The sequence below is a fragment of the Chlorocebus sabaeus genome, chromosome 21, assembly GCF_047675955.1.
Source record: "Chlorocebus sabaeus isolate Y175 chromosome 21, mChlSab1.0.hap1, whole genome shotgun sequence".
Taxonomy (NCBI): Eukaryota; Metazoa; Chordata; class Mammalia; order Primates; family Cercopithecidae; genus Chlorocebus; species Chlorocebus sabaeus.
The window spans coordinates 84,484,107-84,510,717 of NC_132924.1; the positions used below are offsets into that span (position 1 = coordinate 84,484,107).

At 35.9% G+C, this 26,611-nt stretch overlaps 1 protein-coding gene across 5 annotated transcripts in view; it reads right to left on the reverse strand.

Moving 5' to 3' along the window:
• IMMP2L (inner mitochondrial membrane peptidase subunit 2) overlaps positions 1 to 26,611 on the reverse strand; it is an 878,275-nt gene that overhangs the window by 741,602 nt on the left and 110,062 nt on the right. The gene's annotated exons all lie outside the window — the stretch shown is intronic.

The window sequence follows — 26,611 nt, forward strand, 5'->3', positions numbered from 1 at the left end:
GGCATATAACGAATAAAATATGCAGTCTTTCAGAAAATTGTACATAATGATATGTCATAGCAGTTCACACAATTGTATTAAACAATATGCATGCTTTCTCTTTTTCTATCAACTAAATATTCAGGAGTTACTGTCAAATGCCATGTCATAGCATGACAGAGATTTAGCCCAGATTTTGAAATCTGGTTTGAACCACTAGAATTAGCAAACTAAGCAGTGAAATAAAATATTAAACATGTCAACCAAATAATCCACTTTCCCTCTGTCTTTGGAGATGCCTTATTAAATTTCCTAAGAGAAAAATAAAAGTACTTCATGTAAAAAGTTTTAACCCCTGCTTTGAAAACACATATTTTAGCCCATCATATAAGGTTTTTTAATATGATTGGTTTTAATAATCATATTTTTAAAATCCCAACCAGAAGAAGCACTTTAAAAGTATTGTTTCAGTTTAATATGCATAGGTCTGCCAGCATAATATTTGTCCATAATTAAGAAAATTGCTTACTTGCTCAGTAGGCAATATATGAATCATATGTAGTATAAAATTAGACCACAATTGAGAGTTTAATCCCTAAACAACATCCAAAGTTAAGCAGAATATAGTATGATACATAATACCTTTAATAGAATTAAATGAGCCTCAATTTTACACAAATATATTAATAAATTAGATATATACTGTCCAATACAGTAACTATAAACTACATGTATCTATTTAAACTGAAAATAATTTAAAGTACATAAAATTAAAGATTCACTTTCTTAGTTGCACTCACAACATCTCAAGTATTCAACAGCTATATGTAGTTAGAAGCTACCATATTAGGTAGCACAGATAAAGAAGATTTCTATCATTGAAGAAACAGCACTTATTTGACAGAATTGGGTTTACCATAAAACTCATCATAAAGCTTAAGCTTCAGGCCTTCCTCATTTGAAAATGTCCCTGCAGGTACCCTAGCAATGTATCCATGATTATATATTTTAGTAAAATTTGTAAAAGTAGATATTTTGCCCATAAAATATCTTTCCCTTACCACTCCCAGTTCCCCTCAACCAATCTTCTGCTGTCAGGTGGAGGGAGTCACGGCGAGCAACCTGGGGATCATGCAACGGGTGATATATTTAGTTTGGGTGGTATATTCAGAATTGGTGGTATGTTCAGAACTGGTAGCACACTGTTTTTAGTGGGATATATGTAAGTGGTTCTCGGTCATTTCTATGTGTAATTAGTTTACCATCTGTTCCAGTATAGGAGTGGCTTCTAGGAATACATCCCTTTCCCATTGTGCTAACTCACATGGGGTTCTGATATGAAGGTACATAGTCAGAGGTCTATGAAGACCCCTGAATGTGTAACCTCTGCCACGAATGTGTCCCGTGGCAACTAGAACTAAAGATTTGTGGCAAATGGGACAGAAGCAGAGTCTGAAATTCACACAGCCAGAAGCTACTCTGTGGAAAATTATTCCAATCAGGAGACATGAAATAGAATAAGCAGATAATTCCATTTGTAATCAATGCCTAGTCAAGTTTTCTCTTATTAGGAATATAGTTAATAGCGCATATACCATTATAAATGTGGCACACATTTGTTTTTTCTTTTAGATGGGACTCACAATGAAACAGAACTTTTCAGACACTGCGTTTACAGAGCCCAAATCTGTAGCTGTTCTATAAATACTATGTCTGTGAGTGAAGCTGCACATTTTGTACAGCTCAATTATCAATAATAAAAACAAAATCTTCTTAACTATACTACAGGAAAGTCTAATTTATCTTTCTAAATGTATAAAAATTATATTTTAAAGTCATTGTCATCTGAGGAGGCGCTCAAACATTATGTATCCTATAGATGTGGAAGAGGTAGTTTAAAACTGTGATCGGCAGCTATTTTTCCAAATATTATTATGATAATGTCATTGACCATCTTTTACAAAATTGTAATCAGTTGTGATTTCTTTTCTCATTCTAAATACATATTGACTTGTATATAAATTTGTATTTGTAATTTTGCATTTTTTTTTAGGAGGGCTGCCTCCAAATAGTCTGTTTCAGATCCCCAGTAAAACCTTGATCTGACCCTGATGCTAAAAATTATGTCTTGATTAAAATATATACTCACTAATTAGTAATCTCTACATATTCATTTCTTCATCCTAGATGCACTACAATATCAATAACCCAGTCACATCATTGTCACTGAATTCTAGGATTTAAAAGGGTAAATTTGAAATATGTCCCTTCTGCTCACACTGGACCTAATCTGATAACTCTTCAGCTTTCAGTGCAAAAAGCTCACATCTCACTAGCACTAATACAAATGTTATTCCTAGTAATTAGGTTACACTGAGTGCCTTTGAGCTTTGCAGTGCTACTGCCAGTGAAGTTCTTAATACATTTACAGTTATGGTTATTTAAATCACTAAGGCTTTTCTTTGAGTAAACAATATATTGATCAAATCAAATGCTAGCCTGACAATACCAATTCATTTAAGCAAATAAAAAATACAGAAAAATTTCTTTTATCTAATTGTATTTAAGAGATTGCTCCTAATAAAACGAACATTTGTAAAACCACCTTTTTGTACTATGAAAATTACATTTGTACACATACAAATATTAAAATGCCCAATAGCTAAATGTCATTTATGCAAATAGCCCCTAAGTTTTATTTGATTTACATTTCATTTCATACTCTTTATATTTCATTAAGCCATCCTTCAATAAACTATTTTTTCAATATTGTATTGTGAAGATATTCTCAGCCTGAAATTACATCAAATAAATTACAAATGAAATTTCTGAAAGCCATTGCCATAGGTGGAAATCAAATCAAATGCCTAGCTTCACATAAATGGTTAAAGCTTTAAATAAATTGCATTTATATAATTGCCTTACTTGCTGCTGCCTCCCACAGCTGCAGAATAATGTTATTCCAATATATGAAGAATATATTGGCAGCCGAGACCAAAAAATTTCAAATTATTAAATAAAAATGGGAAGTTTTGTTAAATACATTAAAGAACTGAATCTAGACTTGGAATACATCTATTTCTGTAGCTCTGTTTCTCTGATTAGACCCTGACTGTTACACTTTTACCAAAGATTTTTTTTAAAGGAAGAAAAAAATTCTTACCTAAGAGGATTTGGAGCTGTGAAAGGAAATGGGCTCCAAAATCACTAAGCTAAAGGGAAAAGTGGATCTGGGAATTGCTTAGGACAAACCTGCCTCCCATACTATTCAAAGTCACCCTCTGCTCACTGAAATAAATGTGTATCTGATTGCCTCCTTTGGAGAGGCTCATCAGAAACTCAAAAGAAGGCAACCATTTGTCTCTTATCTACTTACGACCTGGAAGCCCCTCCCTGCTTTGAGTTGTCCCGCCTTTCTAGACGGAACCAATGTTCATCTTACATATGTTGATTGATGTCTCACGTCTCCCTAAAATGCATAAAACCAAACTGTGTTCTGACCACCTTGGGCACATGTCGTCAGGACCTCCGGAGGCCATGTCACAGGCACATGTCCTCAGCCTTGGCAAAATAAACTTTCTTTTTTTTTTTTTTTTGAGACGGAGTCTCGCTCTGTCGCCCAGGCTGGAGTGCAGTGGCGCGATCTCAGCTCACTGCAAGCTCCGCCTCCCGGGTTCACGCCATTCTCCTACCTCAGCCTCCCGAGTAGCTGGGACTACAGGCGCCCGCCACCTCGCCTGGCTAGTTTTTTTTGTAGTTTTAGTAGAGACAGGGTTTCACCGTGTTAGCCAGGATGGTCTCGATCTTCTGACCTCGTGATCCGCCCGTCTCGGCCTCCCAAAGTGCTGGGATTACAGGCTTGAGCCACCGCGCCCGGCCTAAACTTTCTAAATTAACTGAGATGTGTCTCAGATTTTCAGGGTTAACAGAGCAAAATGGTAATTTACTGCCCTTACTCAAAAAATACTGTCCTATTCACCGAAAATGGTAACGTGGTTACCAGACACCGGAAGTAGTGGAGAAGTGTTACACAGTTATTGCTTAATGGATATAGAGTTTCAGTTTGGGAAGATGAAAACATTCTGGAAATGGATGGTGAGGATGGCTGCACCCCAATAAGAATGTATTTAATGTCATTGAACTGTACACTTAAAAATGGTTAAAATGGTACATTATATGTTATATATACTCTATCACAATAAAAATGTTTCAATTGTTCTAAAGTAATTACAATTACATTTTTATTTGTATTTTTTTTTTCTGAGATTCAGCCTGAATTGAAAAGTGCTTCATTATAAATAATGGAAATTAAATACTTAAGTTGGTCAGTCAAACTCACAACAAAATGGAGAAAAGAAATCAAGTTTTCAAACTTGCGACTTTGTGAGCACTTTACTACCACACAAATTGAGATCACAAAAGAAATTCTAAACTTCTCCGACCAAGGATAGTTGTTTTGAAACAAATAAAAAACTATCTGTTCAATAGAGGTACAGGGGAAACTATATATATATATATATATACACACACACACACACACACACACACTTTAAGTTCTAGGGTACATGCGCCCAACGTGTCCAGGTCTGATACATAGGAATGCATGTGCCATCATGGTTTGCTGCACCATTTACATTAGGTATTTCTCCTAACGCTAACCCTCCCCTAGAACCTACCCCTCAATAGGCCCCCGTGTGTGATTTTCCCCACCCTGCGTCCAAGTGATCTCATTGTTCAATTCCCACCTATGAGTGAGAACATACGGTGTTTGGTTTTCTGTCCTTGTGATAGTTTGCTGACAATGATGGTTTCCAGCTTCATCCATGTCCATGCAAAGGACATGAACTCATCCTTTTTTTATGGCTGCATAGTATTCCATGGTGTATATGTGCCACATTTTCTCAATCCAGTCTATCATTGATGGGCATGTGGGTTGGTTCCAAGTCTTTGCTATTGTGAATAGGGCCTCAATAAACATACGTGTGCATATGCCTTTATAGTAGCATGATTTATAGTCCTTTAGATATATATCTAGTAATAGGATCACTGGGTCAAATGGTAATTCTAGTTCTAGATCCTTGAGGAATCACCACACTGTCTTCCACAATGGTAGAACTAATTTACACTCCCACCAACAGTGTAAAAGTGTTCCTATTTCTCCACATTCTCTCCAGGATCTGTTGTTTCCTGACTTTTTAATGACTGCCATTCTAACTGGCATGAGATGGTATCTCATTGTGGTTTTGATTTGCATTTCTCTGATGGCCAGTGATGATGAGCATTTTTTCATGTATCTGTTGGCTGCATAGATGTCTTCTTTTGAGAAGTGTCTGTTCATATCCTTTGCCCACTTTTTGATGGGGTTGTTTTTTTCTTGTAAATTTGTTTGAGTTCTTTGTAGATTCTGGGTATTAGCCCTTTGTCAGATGGGTAGATTGCAAAAATTTTCTCCCATTCTGTAGGTTGCCTGTTCACTCTGATGGTAGTTTCTTTTGCCGTGCGGAAGCTCTTTAGTTTAATTAGATCCCATTTGTCTATTTTGGCTTTTGTTGCCATTGCTTTTGGTGTTTTAGTCATGAAGTCCTTGCACATGCCTATGTCCTGAATGGTATTGCCTTGGTTTTCTTCTAGGGTTTTTATGGTTTTAGGTCTAATATTTAAGTCTTTAATCCACCTTGAATTAATTTTTGTATAGGGATAAGGAAGGGATCCAATTTCAACTTTCTACATGTAGCTAGCCAGTTTTCCCAGAAACATTTATTAAATAGGGAATCCTTTCCCCATTTCTTGTTTTTGTCAGGTTTGTCAAAGAAAAGCTGATTGTAGATGTATGGTGTTATTTCTGAGGCCTCTGTTCTGTTCCATTGGTCTATATCTCTGTTTTGGTACCAGTACCATGCTACTTTAATTACTGTAGCATTGTAGTATAGTTTGAAATCGGGTAGGGTGATGCCTCCAGCTTTGTTCTTTTTGCTTAGGAGTGTCTTGGCAATGCGGGCTGTTTTTTGGTTCCATATGAATTTGAAGGTACTTTTTCCAATTCTGTAAAGAAAGTCATTGGTAGCTTGATGGGGATGACGATGAATCCATAAATTACTTTGGGCAGTATGTTCATTTTCACGATATTGATTCTTCCTATCCATGAGCATGGAATATTCTTGCATTTGTTTGTGTCCTCTTTTATTTAGTTGAGCAGTGGTTTGTAGTTCTCCTTGAAGAGGTCCTTCACATCCCATGGAAGTTTGATTCCTGGGTATTTTACTCTCTTTGTAGCAATTGTGAGTGGGAGTTCATTCATGATTTGGTTCTGTTTGTCTATTAATGGTGTATAGAAACGCTTGTGATTTTTGCATATCTATTTTGTATCCTGAGACTTTGCTAAAGTTGCTTATCAGCTTAAGGAGATTTTGGGCTGAGACGACAGGCTTTTCTACATATACAATCATGTCATCTGCAAACTGGGAAAATCTGACTTCTTCTTTTCCTAATTGAATACCCTTTATTTCTTTCTCTTGCCTGATTGCCCTGGCCAGAACTTCCAACACTATGTTGAATAGGAGTGGTAAGAGAGGGCATCCTTGTCTTGTGCCGGTTTTCAAAGGGAATGCTTCCAGTTTTTGCCCATTCAGTATGATATTGGCTGTGAGTTTGTCATAAATAGCTCTTATTATTTTGAGATATGTTCCATCAACACCTAGTTTATTGAAAGTTTTCAGCATGAAGGACTGCTGAGTTTTGTTGAAGGCCCTTTCTGCATCTATTGAAATAATCATGTGGTTTTTGTCATTGGTTCTGTTTATGTTATGGATTACGTTTATTGATTTGCGTATGTTGAACCAGCCTTGCATCCCAGGGTTGAAGCCAACTTGATGGTGGTGGATAAGCTTTTTGATGTGCTGCTGGATTCGGTCTGCCGGTATTTTACTGAGGATTTTTGCATCGATGTTCATCAGGGATATTGGTCTAAAATTCTTTTTTTGTTGTGTCTCTTCCAGGCTTTGGTATCAGTACGATGCTGGCCTCATAAATGAGTTAGAGAGGATTCCCTCTTTTTCTATCAATTGGAATAGTTTCCGAAGGAATACTACCAGCTCCCCTTTGTACCTCTGGTAGAATTCGGCTGTGAATCCATCTGGTCCTGGACTTTTTTTGGTTGGTAGGCTACTAATTATTGCCTCAATTTCAGAGCCTGTTACTGGTCTATTTAGAGATTCAACTTCTTCCTGGTTTAGTCTTGGGAAGGTGTATGTGTCCAGGAATTTATCCATTTCTTCTAGATTTTCTAGTTTATTTGCGTAGAGGTGTTTATAGTATTCTCTGATGGTAGTTTGTATTTCTGTGAGATCGGTGGTGATATCCCTTTATCATTTTTTATTGTGTCTATTTGATTCTTCTTTCTTCTTTTATTAATCTTGCTAGAGGTCTATCTCTGGACATTTAAAGCAGTGTGTAGAGGGAAATTTATAGCACTAAATGCCCACAAGAGAAAGCAGGAAAGATCTAAAATCGACATCTTAACATCACAATTAAAAGAACTAGAGAAGCAAGAGCAAATAAATTCAAAAGCTAGCAGAAGGCAAGATATAACTAAGATCAGAGCAGAAATGAAAGAGATAGAGACACAAAAAATCCTTCAAAAAATAAATGAATCCAGGAGCTGGTTTTTTGAAAAGATCAACAAAATTGGCAGGTGAAACTTTTTAAAATAAAAAGATAGTTAACTATACTAATGGCTACACTGAGCATGATAGTTGTTGCAGATGGTTAATGGTAAAGCAAGTCTAGTTGTTTCAGTTGTAGAGATAACGCAATTAAATAAACAGTATAGACATTTGATCAACTTTGAATAATCCATCTTATCACATATACCAACATGCCCTGTTTTTCACAAAATCCATTCACAAATTCTAGGATGTATGATTTTTTAAGTGAATTCTGATTCATTAGAAGTTAATGTTTACAAACGTAAACAGCATCTGTAGAACCTGATTTACAGTAAGGTGCTTTCTACTCATAACAGTATCTCCACCATTTTACATTGTTACAACGCAGGCGCACCACCAATATCTGTTCAAGGAGCCGGGAAGAAAGGAGAGAAGGAAGAAGAGAACGAGGGAGAGAAGGAAGACAGACGGGTGGTTTCAGTAGATTCTTAAAACGCATCGGCTAGTACTCAGTGTTTGGCTGTGGTATGAATAACAGAGAGAGGCCAGAGACGATAAGTAATTAATAGACTGTAAGGGCCAGTGTCCCAGACTAAGCCATGCTAATTTTTAGATATTACTGATGACTTTTTTCTCTACTGACAAAAGCTCAGCATTTAAATATATTAGGTGATGCATATATCACAAGGTACCTGAATAACAGCTGGGATTCATTACATCTGTATAATCATCTATGCATGATGTATAACCATGATATTTAAAACTATATTTTTAATATGGAGACTCTTAACACAGAGTAATTTCATACATTCCAAAATATTTCTCTTCATTGTATATTAATTAAAACTGTATTTTCAACATTTTATAATAGATCATTCTAAAAGCCAAATATTAAGCAATTCTATCACAAAACCAAAACATTTGAAACAATCACCATATTTTGACTTTACAACCTTTGTAAAATATGTGCTGATTTGGGTCACAGAATTGTATCACATTTGCTGACCACCAGGCAAGATTCTCTGTCAAGTGACTTTCAGGTTTACACAGTCTGCTGCCATTATAGCAATTACAAGGCATAATGGAACGCTAGCCACGTGTACTTCTGACATTTCTCTAAATCCAGGTCATTAGTCATTACATGAAGTCATTTTAAGTTTCCTTCATCAATTGCCCTCTGTAGTTTTCCAGTTGTCATTTCAGTTGTTAGTTTCAACTGAAATGCAAATGTAATCGATGTAAATGTTTACTTAGGGATTGCTTTCTGTTTTTAACATAAACATTTACATACTTTGATTCCTTAAAGACATCATGTTTTGGCAAAACTAATCTATAGTAAAAGGTAAAAAGTAAGAAATGTGGTTCCCTGTAAGGTGTGGGAGCAGAAGGTGACTGAGAAGGACCATAAGAGGACTTTCTGGGATGATGTTTATGTTCTATATCTTGATAGACATTAGGGTTACACCACATAGGCATATGTTAAAACTAGCAAATGTTCACTTAAGATTTATACACACTATTGTATTTAAATTTTACCTCAAAAGAAAAAAAACCTGTAAACTATTCTTGAACTCTAGTTAACAATGCACATGTTGAAAGTATTTAGGGGGAAGTGCCTATAGTTTACTTTGAAATGCATCATAAATAAATAAGATGGACTGATGGATGAAGAGAGGGATTAAAGTATAGATAAATACATAATAGAAAAGTGATAAGATGTGAATGGTGAGTATACTGATGTTCACTGTAAATGTCTTTCGACTTCTCTGTATGTTTTAAAATTTCCATAATAAAATACATTTTCAAATTAAAAAGTCATTTCTTTAAATTAAAAAGTCAAATTAAAAAGTCAAAATCCTTTTAATTTTCAAATTCAGTCAGTAAAGAAAGAGGAATCAGCAAGTGTTCCCAAACATTTTGAACCATAATCTTAGTTACCCACTTGCTGGATCATTCTTAGATCAAGTAGTCAGAAAAACTGGTCCAAACAGTTAAGACTGGATAAAAATCTTGCTAAATTAATTTAATATATAATTTATTCATCTACTCCTTCATTTATTCCACAAATACTTGTCAAAGTCCTCTAAGAAGCAGATGTCTCTAAATGATACAGAAAAAAAGAACTGAATTGTAATACAATGTGATATACATTAAATGCTATAAAAACACAACAGGCAGGGATTTTCGGGACCATGAAGGTTAGTAAAATTTTGCCAGACTGGGTACAGGGAGCAGAAAGTTCATCCCAGGGTATGGAATATCATGTAGGTAACCTTATAATACATAAACTTTGTTTTACAGCTAAAAGAGGTAAATTATATATTTCTGGTAGTTGCTTCTCAAATATGTCAAAATAATTTAAAATAAATATATGTACATTAATCCCTCCTTTTTGTATCTTATATACTGATTTTAGAAGATACTGTGATCTTTTCAATCACCAATATAATGTAGGTTTTGTTTATTCACCACTAAATCACAGCAACATGTATTCCATTTATAATAATTAAAGGTATGTTCATTCACATTTGATGGTATTACCACTGAGAGGTTTTTTGCAATAACAAGTTTTCCCCAGAACTCACTCTGGGAAACAATTCTCTAAAGTATTGAAATCCCAAGAATGCATACTCAGGGATTAGAAAGCTTTCCCTAGACCAGGATGCAAATAAAAATGCAAATCTTTCACATGGCAACTCTGCCCCCCAAAAAGGGACAAAGGACAAATATCAAAGTATTGTGCAAATTGTCTACAATCTATTTAGAGACTTTGTTATGTTGTCCTTTTTAAGGCATGTGGCTGGTCACATTTACTTTGATGAGTAGTTTGCCTTTGTAAACAACCTAACCAAAATGCTGGCATATGTGAGGTTACTGCAATATTATTTCTTTATGATCTGCAAGATGTGGATGTCACTGTGTATCTCACGTGCTTAATGTGAAGATTATATGAGATTTTTTTAAATAATGAAAGTCAGTGTTTGCTGTTTAATAAATAGTAGTAATTAATAATAAAAAATATTTACACATATACCTATTCATGCAATTGTACAACCATGCTTTTAAATTTGGGACAGGAATTGAGGTGAAACAGAATTCACCTTATTTTATGAGTATAGTTACAAAGCCCTAACTCTTAGTCTCATTGCATTACTGACCACTTTAATGTCATGATAGTTTTTCATTTGCTCCCTTGTTCAGATCCAAACTTCTTACTTCACTGATCACTCAAGACTGGTACTCTTTATGGAGTTCACTAGAAAAGACCTCAGAATTCTTTTATCATTTATCTGTTAGTGGCCGAGGATAGAAGTATCAGTGGACCTTCACCTCAAATAATCCTCTAAAAATATTCCCAGCGACTGAGTTGGGCCAGAGGTTCAGACTCAAGATACTTTGTAATTTGTTTCAAATTATTTTCTATAGGTACTATCAAATGATCCCTAAGCCAAATGAAATGTTTTGCTCTAATAACTGAAAAAAATCAGTTAAGAAAGGTAGTATTAATATCAGGGCACTTCTTGGGACTGGACAGTGCATTATAAAAGAAAATGAAGAACATTCAGAGATCCAAGAGAAAAGAGACTTCTAGAACAAAAAATAAATAGAAAACCTGATTTCATTTGTTGGTACAAATAATAATACTGTCACTATTTAACAGAAAACTATATTACCATATTGAAATAGAAAAAAGTGAGAATTCAAAGGCATAACTTTGAGATGCAATTAAGTGATCCAACTCAATAAACCTTAAACAGAAAAGTATTTATATGCAGAGTGCCAGAACGGTGTGAATCTGGGAGCAACCTTGCAAAAGGATCCTGACTATTGATCAGATATTAATCTCCATGTTATGTTTCCATTATTCCAAAAAATTAAGCACTCTTAATATATACTGCAGTATTAAATTATAAATCTAGCCCCACATATCAAAAGACTTTTAAATAGTTACATATTTAATGTCATAAGAGCAAATACAGAGCCTCAGGCTCGATTCTATTAGGTAAGTTCATATTACTGACATTTTCTTCCCATGAAACACATTGGATTTAAGATATAGCTATGAATATAATTTTGCTGGAATACTAACGATATTCATTTTGAAATCTGAGTGCTATTAGTACCCACTTTCACTTTTTCATCTTTCATGATATGCTCCTGATACAAGTGTAGTCTATGTAGCAACACACTCATGCTGTACACCTCATTGGCTCAGTCCTGTCAGCAGATTGTGTGCATTTGAATCTTTATGTTCCTTTTTTTAGAATTTGCAATATTCTAGATTTTCTTTATTGTTCCCTTATATTGTATTTCACCCTTACAGAAAATGATAGAGTAATTAGAATCTTATTTTCCAAATAAGTCACTCTGTCTTCCATGTCTAAAAAAGATATTTTCTGTTTCATATACAGATGATAAAGACTAAAGCAGTAGAAAAATGAATACTGAAAATGTCAAGAGAAATAGGGGGTTTCAATAGTAATTTTTTAAAGTAACAAGGACTAGAAAAAAATTCTATATAAAAATTGAATGATTAAAAATACTAAAATGATTCCTTACTGCCCTAAATAAAACCTTTACAAGATGCCTCATATGTGAAATAAATTAATAATCAATTCAAAAGAAGAGAAACTTTTTTTGGTAAAATGAGTAAAATCTTTTAAAAACCTTTTAAAATTTTCTTTGATAGAGTAACTTTCTAAAGAAATGTTCAAGTGTCTATCAATTTTATTTTCACCAAAAAAAAATCTAACTCTGCTTTACTGACAATGCACTTTATTTTAAAACTAGAGCAGTACAAAAAGTCCACAAAAAGACTTTCTGAAATATAAAATGAGTCTAAGAAAAGCAAAGCTGAAATAACTATCTATGCCACCTTTCCAAACCTATTAATGCTTCAAACTGCATTATTATACAACCACAAACAAATATGTACACACTCTCTACTAGAACACCTTCATAGTTGTCATGAATCATTCTTTCATTTTCCGTAAGTACTTACAAAGCTCCATAAGTACTTACAAAGCAGTATAGTACTCAATTTTAAAAGTGTAAAAATAAAATACACAGAGTTTTGACAAACAGAAAGTATCAGATAAAACACGAATGAAGGTTGGATGGGTAGATGGATGGGTAGGTGGGTGGATGGATAGATACATGAGTAGATGGATGAACAGGTGCTCAGGACATATGAATGGATGAATATGGTGCTTTCTATCAAATAAAAGAACATGCAATCTTTTTTTCTTCTTTCATTAAGTAACGCTTGTATATTAATCTGGGGGTTGCTCATGAGCTTCAAGAGCAGCTTCATGAATCTCTGGGAACCGTATGTAGGGAAATGCATGTTGATATAGGTACATATATGTGGGGGCTGGGGCAGGGGGTAAGCATGCCTATAGGCAACGACACAAAAAAAGGCCCCTTCTTCTAATCTCCAGAAACAATTAACCTACCCTTTTTAAAAACTCTACTTTGCCAATCTTTCATCTATTAGCAGAAGAGGAATGGCCTGAGTGAAAAGTATGATGCCTCCTCTGGCTTGGCAGCCTAAACAAGCAAGCTTTCCACACATAGACCAGGAAAGCTTCAGTACCCACATCTGGTGCTAAGAATGGTTCCTGAATTCAACAGCAGGATAATACCTGTCCACTATGTAATAAAAGCACTAAAAGTTAGCTTTAAAAAAAATCAACATAGAATTCCTGATTTCACATTTACGAAATAGCATCCTTTCGCAATAGCACAGAAGAATTAAGTAAACAATTTAAAGATTCACATCTAATTGAGCTCCAACTCAGATAAAATAGCCTGTGTTTCTTAAATTGAGACCCCCACAACTAAATTTCGCCTTTCAAAGGCAAAAAAGATTTTTGTTGAAGAAATGATATCTTCCTAGAGATCCCTTTGGGGAACATTTTTACAAACATTTATCATGTGGGCAAAATAATTTCACTAGTTTTTTTTATTGGACATATTGGCCTGTACTTTCAAAAATGCAGACCCAGAAATCAAAATTAGAGCTGGAAAGGGGCAACACAGTATTATATAGGGTCTTGGCTCTAAAATTAGCCAGCTGGACATGAGTGTCTGAGCAAGAATGATCATAATGTAGTTTAGTTCCCTTTCAGTGGCTATTGCCACGTGTATACAAAACAAACACAAGGAAATGCATTCTATTCTTAAGCTACTCATCCTCTCATTCATCTGGTTTTAACTCATAAATTACAAAGTCCTATTTGAAATTCTTATTATAATATTAAAATTGGGAAAAGGGCAAAATTAGAGAATACATAAGGTAAGAATATTGAAAATTAATAACAAAGTAAAGAAATGTTTGAATTTTTTGACAATTTTTACAATATGCCTCCTGAATAACCTAACTGAAATATGTCTGACAACTACAGCTATGGAATCTAAAAAATAACAGAATATTATTATTCTTTTCCTTCCTGGTAGAAAAAATAAAAGCATATAAATTTATACATTTTTAGGAAAAGCTAAAAATGTCATCAAGTATGCCTTTTAGCCTTCTTTAACTTCTTTTCAAAATTTGAATTTAAAATAGATCTATAGTTCCGAGAATATATAATCCTCTTAGCCTAAAAAGAGATAAATAATTATAAATAAAATTATTGTACTTCCTTGATTTATCAGACTCTCCATCCTCAAACCAAAATCCTTACTTAAGCAGGGCAAATAAAAGTAATCACTTAGAAAAGTGGTGTGATAACTATTTTAAACTATTAATCTTTTCAAAAGTAAGTCTTTTTAGGAGATCTAAGTACTATACATAAATATTGTCCTGGATGCTGGGTGCACAAAATAAAAACCTATGCCAGTTCGTGAATATTTTTATTGTTTTCTCATTCACCCAGGGAGGTAAATAGACAAAAGATACTATTAAAGTTAAATACAGGCTGGACATGGTGGCTCACATCTGCAATCCCATAACTTTGGAAGGCCAAGGGAGGTGGATCACCTGAGGTCAGCGGTTCGAGACCAGCCTGGACAACATAGGAAAACCCCATCTCTACTAAAAATACAAAAATTAGTCAGACATGGTGGTGAGCGCCTATAGGGCCAGCTACTCGGGAGGCTGAGGCACCAGAATCGCTTGAAACTAGAAGACAGAGATTGCAGTGAGCCAATATTGCGCCACTGCACTCCAGCCTGGGCAAAAGAGTAAGACTCTGTCTCAAAAAAAAAAAAAAAAATTAAATACACTGTGCCCTTTTTTATCTTGACCACAAAAGGTCTCTATCTCAGTAATAGGTATCATACTTGCAGTACCTCCATGGCATATGGCCAGGATTTATAGCTCTTTTGTTAGATAACAAAATCCAGATAAACCTAGAGAGGAAACGGCAACCTATGGTACAACAATACCCATCATTAATGAACTTTGGACTTTCTCAAGATTTCACTAGTCAGCGTAAAGAGAAATTGTTGTATACTCATGAGCAAGTCACTTTGCTTGGTCTCAGTTTTCTCATATATAATAAAGTATTTTACTCATTCCTTTTATTAATCTATAAACTCTACAAGCAAGGATCATGGTACCCTAACACCAGCCCAATATAGGTAGCCAAAAAATATGCATGTGCAGAATGCAAGATCACACAGGTTTTTTCCAGCCAATTTTATTTTCAATTATATAATTTTTTAAGTCTAATATTTGGGTGGGTAGGTCCATAATGCATATTAAAACAAAAAAAGAGGGTGATTAGGTCCACAAAAATGTGGTAGAAATAACTGATGATCACAAAAGAAACAATTTCCTACAGTTCAAGCGGCCTCCGTCAAACTTTACTAAAACTCTACCAAAAGCTCTAATTCTAAACTTTATAAAAAAGTCATAGAAGTATAATTTCTCTTTCAGAAGTAATGGCTTTCATTGTTGTCATCATCGTTGTTTCCAGTTGAGACTTTGTTGAATGTCTAATAATTGGAATAACAATGAAGTCAAACCTTTCCTAATTTCTATTTTAAGATATTTATACTTTTTCCAAACTTTCAGCAGATTAAAAAAAAAATTGTATTCTTTGGACAATAAAAAGTTAGTATTCAGAAATTCATATTTGGTAAACCACTCCAGCAAATTAATTGAACCCAAAGAGGGGGTCATGGGAACTGTAACTTGAAGCCAGTCCATCAGAAGTTCCAGAGGCCTAGACTTGAGACTGGTAGAGGGGGAACAGGGAAAGGTACAGTCTTGGGAACTAAGCCCTAAACCTGTGGAATCTGACACTATCTCCAGGTAGGTAATGTGAGAACAGAATTAGAGGATACCCAGCTAGTGTCTGCTGTTTGGAGTGTGGGGAAAAAAAAAAACCCCACACATATGGTCACAGCAGTCATCTATGTTGATGATTGTTGTGGTGTGAGAGTAGAGGAATGACACAGTTAGAGAGAGTTTTCCTTAAACAAATGGTGTCAGCAAAGCGAGATTAGCTGGAACACCATGATCAGGTGGGATTTACCCTAGGGAAGCAAGGATGGTTCAAAAGATACAAACTAATAAATGTGATACATTGCATAAACAGAATTAAGGACAAAACCCACATGATCATCTCAACAGATGCAGAAAATGCCTTCAGTAAAATTCAGCATGCCTTCATGATAAAAATTCTGAACAAACTATGTATAGAAGGCACATACTTCAACATAATAAAGGCCATATATGACAAACCCACAGCCAACATTTTACTTAATATGGAAAAGTTGAAAGCATTCCCTCTGAGAACTGGAAAAGGACAAGAATTCCCACTTTCACCACTCTTATTCAACATCATACTGGAAGTTCTCACCAGAGCAATCAGGCAAGAGAAAATATTGAAAGGCATCCAGATTGGAAAATCAAATTATCCCTCTTCACTGATAAGATCTTATATCTAGAGAACCCTAATGATTCCACCAAAAAACTTTTAGATTTGATAAATGAATTCAGTAATGTTTCAGGATACAAAATTAATATACAGAAATCAGTAGCATTTCTATACACCAATAATGACCTAGCCAAGAACCAAATCAAGAAAGCAATTCCACTTACAACAGCTACCAAAAAAAAAAAAAAAAAAAAAAAAAAAAAAAAAACCTGGGAATATATTTAACAAAGAAGGTGAAATACCTCTTGTATTAGTCAATTCTCATGCTGCTATGAAGAATCCTGACACTGGGTAATTTATAAAGAAAAGAGGTTCGATTGACTCACAGTTCTGCATGTCCTGGGAGGCCTCAGGAAACTTACAATCCTGATGATGGCACCTTTTCACATGGCAGAGAGAATTAGTGCCAGAAGGGGAAATGTCAGATGCTTGTCTCGTGAGAACTCACTCACTATCACGAGAAAAGCATGGGGGAAACCACCCCAGTATTAGTCCATTTTCACACTGTTGATAAAGACATACCCTAGACTGGGCAATTTACAAAAGAAAGAGATTTAATTGGACTTACAGTGCCATGTGGCTGGGGAAGCTTCACAATCATGGTGGAAGGCAAGGAGGAACAAGTCCCATGTTACACGGATGGCAGCAGGCAAGGAGAGAAATGATGAGGAAGACACAAAAGCAGAAACCCCTTATCAAACCATCAGATCCTGTGAGAGTTATTCACTACCATGAGAATTTAATCACAAGGGAAACTGCCCACATGATTCAATTATCTCCCACCAGATCCCTCCTACAACACATGGGAATTATGGGAGTACAATTCAAGATGAGATTTGGGTGAGGACACAGAGCCAAACCATATCAGACCCCATGATTCAATTAACTCTACCTGGCCTTGCCCTTGAAACGTGCGGATATTATAATTCAAGGTGAGATTTGGATGGGGACACAGGACCAAACCATATCATCTCTTTAAGAAGAACTACAAAATACTGATGAAAGAAAGTGCAGATGACACAACCAAATTTTTTAAAATCCCATAATCATGGAATGGAAGAAATAACATTGTTAAAAATGACCATACTGCATGGAGCAATCTACAATTTCAACACAATCCCTATTAAATTACCAACATCATTTTTCACAGAATTAGAGAAAACAATCCTAAAATTAATATGGAACCAAAAAAAGATACCAAATAGCCATAGCAATCCCAAGCAGAAAGAACAATGTTGGAGGCATCACATTACCTGACTTCAAATTATACTATAAGGCTACAGGAACCAAAACAGCATGGTACAGGTATAAAAACAGACAGGTCTATGTTATGGAATAGAGAATCCAGAAACAATGCCACATACAGACAACCAACTGATCGTCAACAAAGTCAACAAAAATATACACTGAAAAATTTCTATCCTATTTAATATATAGTGCTGGGAAAACTGAATAGCCTAGCCATATGCAGAAGAATGAAAGTGGACCCATACCTGTCACAAAGTCTTATTTTCTGGTCTTTGGATTAGGCAATGACTTTATGACCAAGTCCTCAAAAGCCAATGCAACAAAAACAAAAATAGACAAATGGGAATTAATTATAGTAAGAAGCTTCTGCACAGCAAAAGAAACATAATCAGCAGACTAAATAGACAAACTACAGAATGTTTTCCACAGGAAAAAAAAAACAACCCCATTAAAAAGTGGGCAAAGGACATGAACAGTCATTTTTCGTTTTTTTGTTTTTGTTTTGTTTTGTTTTGTTTTGTTTTGTTTTTTGGTGGTAGTGGTGGTGGTGTTTTTGAGACAGAGTATCACTCTGTTGCCCAGGATGGAGTGCAGTGGTACAATCTTGGCTCACTGCAACCTCCACCTCCTGGATTCAAGAGATTCTCCTGCCTAAGCCTCCCATCTAGGATTACAGCTGGGATTACAGGCGCCTTCCAACATGCCCAGCAAATTTTTGTATTTTTAGTAGAGACAGGGTTTCACCATGTTGTCCAGGCTGGTCTCGAACTCCTGACCTCTGGTGATGCACCTGACTTGGCCTGCCAAAGTGCTGGGATGACAGGCATGAGTCACTGTGCCTGGCCAAACAGCCATTTTTCAAAAGAAGACACACAAGCAGCCAACAAGCAGCCAATCATGACACAAGGTGAAAAAATGCTCATCATCACTATTCATCAGAGAAATTCAAATTAGAAGCACAATCATATATTTCTCATACCATCTTACACCAGTCAGAATGGCTACTATTAAAAAGACTAAAAACAATAGATGTTGGCAAGGATGCAGATAAGTGAACACTTATAAACTATTGGTAAAAATGTAAATTAGTACAAGTTCTATAGAAAACTGTATGGAGATTTTTCAAAGAATTAAAAGTGGAACCACCATTAGATCTACTGATCACACTTCTGGGTATCTATCCAAAGGGAAGAAATCATCATATTAAAAAGATGCTTGAAATTGTATGTTTATCTCTGCACTAGTAACAATAGCAAAGGTATAAAATCAACCTGAATGTCCATCAACAGAGGATTTCATGAAGAAAACGTGGTATATATACAACTTAGAATACTATGCAGTCAAAAAAAGAATGAAATAATGTCCTTGGCAGCAACATGGATAGAACTGGAGGTCATTACCTTATTAAAATAACTCACAAAGTCAAATACTGCATATTCTCACTTATAAGTAGAGGCTACACAATGACTACACATGGACACACTGAGTGGAACAATGGACACTGGAAACTCCAAAAGGTGGGAGGGTGGGAGGTGGGTAAGGGTTTAAAAATTACCTATTGGGTGCAATATTCACTATTCAGGTGATGGGCACACTAAAAGCCAAGACTACACCACTGTGTAATATACACATGTAAGAAATCTGCATTTGTCCCCACTAAATATATTTTTAAAGAAATTCACAATTGGACAATCTATTTTAATATTCTAAAATACAGAAAAAAAAAAACTATAAGCTACAAATTATAGAAGCAGCCAGCCACTCACAGCTGCCACAGCTTGGGCATCTCACTTTCATTTAGTTAGATCCACCCCTGGCAACAGTTCTTCCAGACCCTTCAGTGTTTTGGAGGCATCCCTATACTGCTGCAGTAGGCCCCATTCACCAAGGATAGCAGCTATCAGAACCCCAATAGATATAGACAGTCAGCCTAGAATTTCCTCCGCACACTTCCTCTCTCCCAATCCCATCATCTTGGCACTCACGGAATTTTCTTCAGCTTCTTGCCATGCATACCAGTTGTCCTGCCAAACCTCTGTGGGCTTCAATTAGATGGCACTATGTTTGAGAGGCCAAAGAAGAAACCCAGAATTAGTGAAAGAGACAACAGAGTTTATTAAGGGAACATACATACTGGGCAGTCCAGTGGCAGCAAGACGGACAGGAGGACCTGTCCAGTAAAACTCCAGAAAAAGCAAACATTATTAAAATAAAGGACTAATTACATAAATTATGTCATATCCACTTGACCTTCTATTTAAGATCCATTAGGATATTAAACATAAAAACCAACAGGCAACATGGAAAAGCTTTGTTTCAAAAAAAAAAGTTACATTAGGCTGGAAGGAAATACACTACACTCTAAAAAGGTACACTTATAACCAAACAATGTACAAACACGAAAACAAAATTTCTCATCATAATATTTCACAAACTAGAAAACTTACATACAAACGTATTCTTAAGTAAGACAGCTCGGACTTGTCTTCCAAGTCTTTTCTTCTTACACACACACACACCCCCCACACACATATGAATACTTTTCAAACATTTTTTCTCATTATGTAAAAAATCAAAATAAAGTAACTCAAAAGTTTTTAAGCCCTAAATATTTTGTTATACTTGTAATACTGTCACTAAGTTAAACTCAAAGAATCTAACATTAGGTCATTAGACAAAACTGCACTGTGTTAATCTGTTTGCACTGCTATAAAGCAATACCTAAGACTGGGTAATCTATAAATAAAAGAGGTTTATTTTGGCTTACAGTTCTACAGGCTGTACAAGAAGCAGAGTGCCAGTATCTGCTCCTGGTGAGGGCCTGAGGAAGTTTCCAGTCATGGCAGAAGGTAAAGGGCATGCAGCTATGGCAAGAGAGCAAGCAAGAGTGGAGAGGTACCACACTCTTTTAAACAAACAGATTTTGCATGAACTTAGAGCAAGAACTCACTCCTTATCATGAGCAAGGCAATAAGCTTTTCATTATGGATCTGCCCCCATGACCCGAACACCTCCCTTACCTTCATCATTGGGGATTATATTTCAACATGAGATTTGGAGCAGACAAACATCCAAACTGTATAACGCACTTACTCTTTTTTTATGAAAATCAGTCAAAATATATCCTTAAAAAAATACATCCATTGCCAGACACAGTGGCTCATGCCTGTAATCCCAGCACTTTGGGAGGCCAAGGCAGGTGGATCACCTGAGGTCGTGAGTTCGAGACCAGCCTGACCAACATGGAAAAAACCTGTCTCTACTAAAAATACAAAATTAACCAGGCGAGGTGCCACATGCCTGTAATCCCAGCTACTCGGGAGGCTCAGGCAGGACAATCGCTTGAACCAGGGAGACGGAGGTTGCAATGAGTCGAGATCACACCATTGCACTCCAGCCTGAGCAACAAGAGCAAAACTCTGTCTCAAAAAAAATAAATACATACCACTGCTATCACAGTTTTTAAAAACCCAAAGTGAAAACAAACTACTGTATCAGACTATCTTTAGCAACAAAATACAAAAATGATAATGTCTAGAAATATATATAATTTTAATTATACCATTTACCAAATATTTTATTTATTAAATTACCACTTCTTTTAATTTTACTGTTTCTTCCTGACCACCTAATCTGGCCACTATCACCTTACAATGTTTTAATTAACTGTATGGTATTTATTTTTACCTGATATATTCCTATCTTATTATCTGTCTGGCCCACTGGAATGTAAACTCCTTAAGTAAAGAAATTGCTTTATCTTGTTCAAAACCCAGAGTCACTACATACAAATGTGTAGGTTTTACACAATATCATTACAGTTATGCAGTACACAACGTGCAGAACTGAATATGGTAGGTCTGGCTGTGAACAAATAATTATCAGACATGTAATAAAAAGCCAGAGATCATAACAATTCTGTGTCCCTAGTGGTGATGTAAACCCTCTCTAGGTATGCATGCCAGGAAAAGCTGTTTCTCAACATTTTCAATTCCTAAATCTTCTTTAATATTATGTTACACAAGCATGTACACATTATTTGGTCTTTGCTATTCCATGAAATCTATAACAGCAAAATATTTCTGAGGCAGAAACCAATCCAATGGAGTTACCTATTAAAGGCCAATATGAATGAGTTATAATAGCAGTACATTTTAAAAGTATTTTTCAACCAGAAATACTAAATTGTTTACTATAAGACACATGTCACTTATTTTTAAAATAGCATGCTGACAGTCTCAAGGAATACTGTAAATCTATATATCGTTAATATAAGACACATGTCACTTATTTTTAAAATAGCATGCTGACAGTCTCAAGGAATACTGTAAATCTATATATCGTTAATATAATCCATTTTTATGTTCTTAAACATCTAAAATTATAGAGCTACATTTCTTTATAAACTGTCATCTCTTTTTTATTTAAAAAAAAAGAATTTTTATGAAAAACCTCTGAGTTTAAATTACTATTATATTCAGGAGTCCCACACCCACTGTTTCCAAACATAGCTCTTTTTATAATGACTTCTGACAATCCTCTAGAGAACAAAAACTCACTTTTAATCAAAGTTAAATGCTAGAACTCTTTCCTGGGAAATTTAATTGAAAGTAAACAATCTACTTGATATTGTCTTATTCACACAAAGCTGTGTTGTTAGAAGAAATGATAATGAAATATAAAACCTTTGTCTTCTAGGTTATTGTTTACAATCTGGACAAAGCTGATAGGCAAAAGAAAGCAGAGAAAGCCAATGTGAAAGGAATGTATAGGATTAGTCATGCTTCTTCCCAGAAGATAGATGTTGACCAGTAAGACTATCAGTTACTAAACATAGCCCTCTCATTCTGCACCCCTAACATACTCTCTTAAAAAAGAAATTACAACTTCCAATCTCCATTTGTCAAGTATCTTGAATTTAAACATACAGGTCTTCACAAATATGAACTAAAATTCAACAAAGTTTTATTTGTCTACTATGTGCTAGACACTAATAGGATAAAAAATGACTAGGAAACACTTCCTGCCTCAGAGGAACTTTGCACACAAATGACAACATAACTTGGCAACAAAAGATGCGGACACATTGTGAAATCAAGCCAGGGTCCAGCAGTTAGAATCAGCCCTTCCTTAACTACACCAGGCACAGACTACTACAAATCATTCTGTCTTATACCCCAGCATCTAGCTCTCCTCTGGAAATGCTTCTCCCTGAAGTTTACATCCTTGCTTCACTATTTCATTCATCTACTTCACGGCTAATCCCTTCATCTCTGCTTTTCAGAAATGGCTCTTTCCAATCTTCCCTTCCAACCTCTACTCCACAACTCTAGTGGCCCAGTCTCAAGGACTCCATCTCCCCGTCCAGTGCTCTCATACCTTCTCAAAGCTGCACTTCTAGTCCTGAAGCTCTAGGCAGGGGAAACTGGTATTCACACATTACATCAAGGAAAGACCTCAGAGGTACGTACACCAGTGGAGATACCATGGGTTCAGTTCCAGATCACCTCAATAAAGTGAGTCATACAAATTTTTTGGTTTCACAGTGTATATAAAAGTTACATTTACACTAAACTGTAATCTATTAGGTGTGCAATTGCATTATGGCAAAAAAAAAAGAACATACTTTATTTTTAAAATACTTCATTGCTAAAAAAAAAAATGCTAATGATCATCTGAGCTTTTGGCAAGTTGTAGTCTTTTAGCTGTGGAAGTGTCTTGCCTCAATGTTGATGGCTGCTGACTGATCAGGTGGTGGTTGCTGAAGAGTGAGGTAGCTGTGGTAATTTCTTAAAATAAGACAACAATGAAGCTTGCCGCATCAATTGACTCTTCCCTTCATGAAAGATTTCTCCACAGCATGTAATGCTGCTTGATAGAATTTTACTAACAGTAAAACTTCTTTCAAAATTAGGGTCAGTCCTCTCAAACCCTTTCACTGCTTTACCACCTAAGTTTATGGGATATTCCAAATCCTTTGTTGTTGTTTCAACCATGTTCATAGCATCTTCACCAGGCATAGATTCCATCTCAAGAAACTACTTTCTTTGCTGATCCACAGAAAGCAACTCCTCATCCGTTCAAGATTTATCCCAAGATTGTAGCAATTCAATCAAATCTTCTGACTCCACTTCCAATTCAAACTGTTTTATTAGTGCAGTTACATCTTCCACTGAAGCCTTAAAACCCTCAAAGAATCAACTTCTTCCAAACTGCTATTCATGTTGGTATTTTGACCTCCTCCCATGAATCACAAATCATGAATCCCATGAATCACTTCTTAATGGCATCTAGAATGGTGAATCCTTTTCAGGAAGTTTTCAACTTAATTTGACTAGATCCATCAGAGGAATAATTATCTATGGCAATGATAGCCTAACAAATGTACTTCTTAAGTAATAAGACCGGAAAGTCAAAATTATTCCATGATCCTTGGGCAACAGAATGAATATTGTTAGTGAGCAGGAAAACACTGATCACCTTGTACATCTCCATCAGAGCTCTTGGGTGACCAAGTGCACTGTCAATAAGCAGTAATATTTTGGAAAGATTCTTTGCTTCTGAGCAGTAGGTCACAAGAATGAGCCTAAAATATTCCGCAATCTACGCTACGAACAGATGTGCTATCATCTAGGCTTTGTTCTATTTATAGAGCACAGTCAGAGTATATTCAGCATAATGCTTAAGGGGCCTAGGATTTTCAGAATGCTCAAGGAGCACTGGCTTCAACTTAAAGTAAACAGCTACACTAGGCCCTAACAACAAAGTCAGATGTCCTTCAAAACTTTAAAGTCATGGACTGACTTCTCCTCTGTAGCTAGAGAAGTCCTACATGGTATCTTCCTTCTATATAAGGCTGAATCGTCTAGCTTGAAAATCTGTTGGGCAGTGTAGGCGCCTTTGTCAATTATCTTAGCTAGATCTTCTAGATAACTTGCTGCAGCTTCTACATCAGCACTTGCTGCCTCACTTTGTACTTACATGTTATGAAAATGGTTTCTTTCCTTAAGGCTCATGAACTAAAGGCTCTGCTAGCTTCAAACTTTTCTTTTTTTTTTTTTTTAATTTATTTATTATTATTATACTTTAAGTTGTAGGGTACATGTGCACAACGTGCAGGTTTGTTACGTATGTATACTTGTGCCATGTTGGTGTGCTGCACCCATCAACTCGTCATTTACATCAGGTATAACTCCCAATGCAATCCCTCCCCCCTCCCCCCTCCCCATGATAGGCCCCGGTGTGTGATGTTCCCCTTCCCGAGTCCAAGTCATCTCATTGTTCAGTTCCCACCTATGAGTGACAACATGCGGTGTTTGGTTTTCTGTTCTTGTGATAGTTTGCTAAGAATGATGGTTTCCAGCTGCATCCATGTCCCTACAAAGGACACAAACTCATCCTTTTTGATGGCTGCATAGTATTCCATGGTGTATATGTGCCACATTTTCTTAATCCAATCTGTCACTGATGGACATTTGGGTTGATTCCAAGTCTTTGCTATTGTGAATAGTGCTGCAATAAACATACGTGTGCATGTGTCTTTATAGCAGCATAATTTATAATCCTTTGGGTATATACCCAGTAATGGGATGGCTGGGTCATATGGTACATCTAGTTCTAGATCCTTGAGGAATCGCCATACTGTTTTCCATAATGGTTGAAGTAGTTTACAATCCCACCAACAGTGTAAAAGTGTTCCTATTTCTCCACATCCTCTCCAGCACCTGTTGTTTCCTGACTTTTGAATGATCGCCATTCTAACTGGTGTGAGATGGTATCTCATTGTGGTTTGGATTTGCATTTCTCTGATGGCCAGTGATGATGAGCATTTTTTCATGTGTCTGTTGGCTGTATGAATGTCTTCTTTTGAGAAATGTCTGTTCATATCCTTTGCCCACTTTTGGATGGGGTTGTTTGTTTTTTTCTTGTAAATTTGTTTCAGTTCTTTGTAGGTTCTGGATATTAGCCCTTTGTCAGATGAGTAGATTGCAAAAATTTTCTCCGATTCTGTAGGTTGCCTGTTCACTCTGATGGTAGTTTCTTTTGCTGTGCAGAAGCTCTTTAGTTTAATGAGATCCCATTTGTCAATTTTGGCTTTTGCTGCCGTTGCTTTTGGTGTTTTAGACATGAAGTCTTTGCCCATGCCTATGTCCTGAATGGTACTACCTAGGTTTTCCTCTAGGATTTTTATGGTATTAGGTCTAACATTTCAGTCTCTAATCCATCTTGAATTAATTTTCATATAAGGGGTAAGGAAAGGATCCAGTTTCAGCTTTCTACTTATGGCTAGCCAATTTTCCCAGCACCATTTATTAAATAGGGACTCCTTTCCCCATTTCTTGTTTCTCTCAGGTTTGTCAAAGATCAGATGGCTGTAGATGTGTGGTATTATTTCTGAGGACTCTGTTCTGTTCCATTGGTCTATATCTCTGTTTTGGTACCAGTACCATGCTGTTTTGGTTACTGTAGCCTTGTAGTATAGTTTGAAGTCAGGTAGCGTGATGCCTCCAGCTTTGTTCTTTTGACTTAGGATTGTCTTGGAGATGCGGGCTCTTTTTTGGTTCCATATGAACTTTAAAGCAGTTTTTTCCAATTCTGTGAAGAAACTCATTGGTAGCTTGATGGGGATGGCATTGAATCTATAAATTACCTTGGGCAGTATGGCCATTTTCACGATATTGATTCTTCCTATCCATGAGCATGGTATGTTCTTCCATTTGTTTGTGTCCTCTTTTATTTCACTGAGCAGTGGTTTGTAGTTCTCCTTGAAGAGGTCCTTTACATCCCTTGTAAGTTGGATTCCTAGGTATTTTATTCTCTTTGAAGCAATTG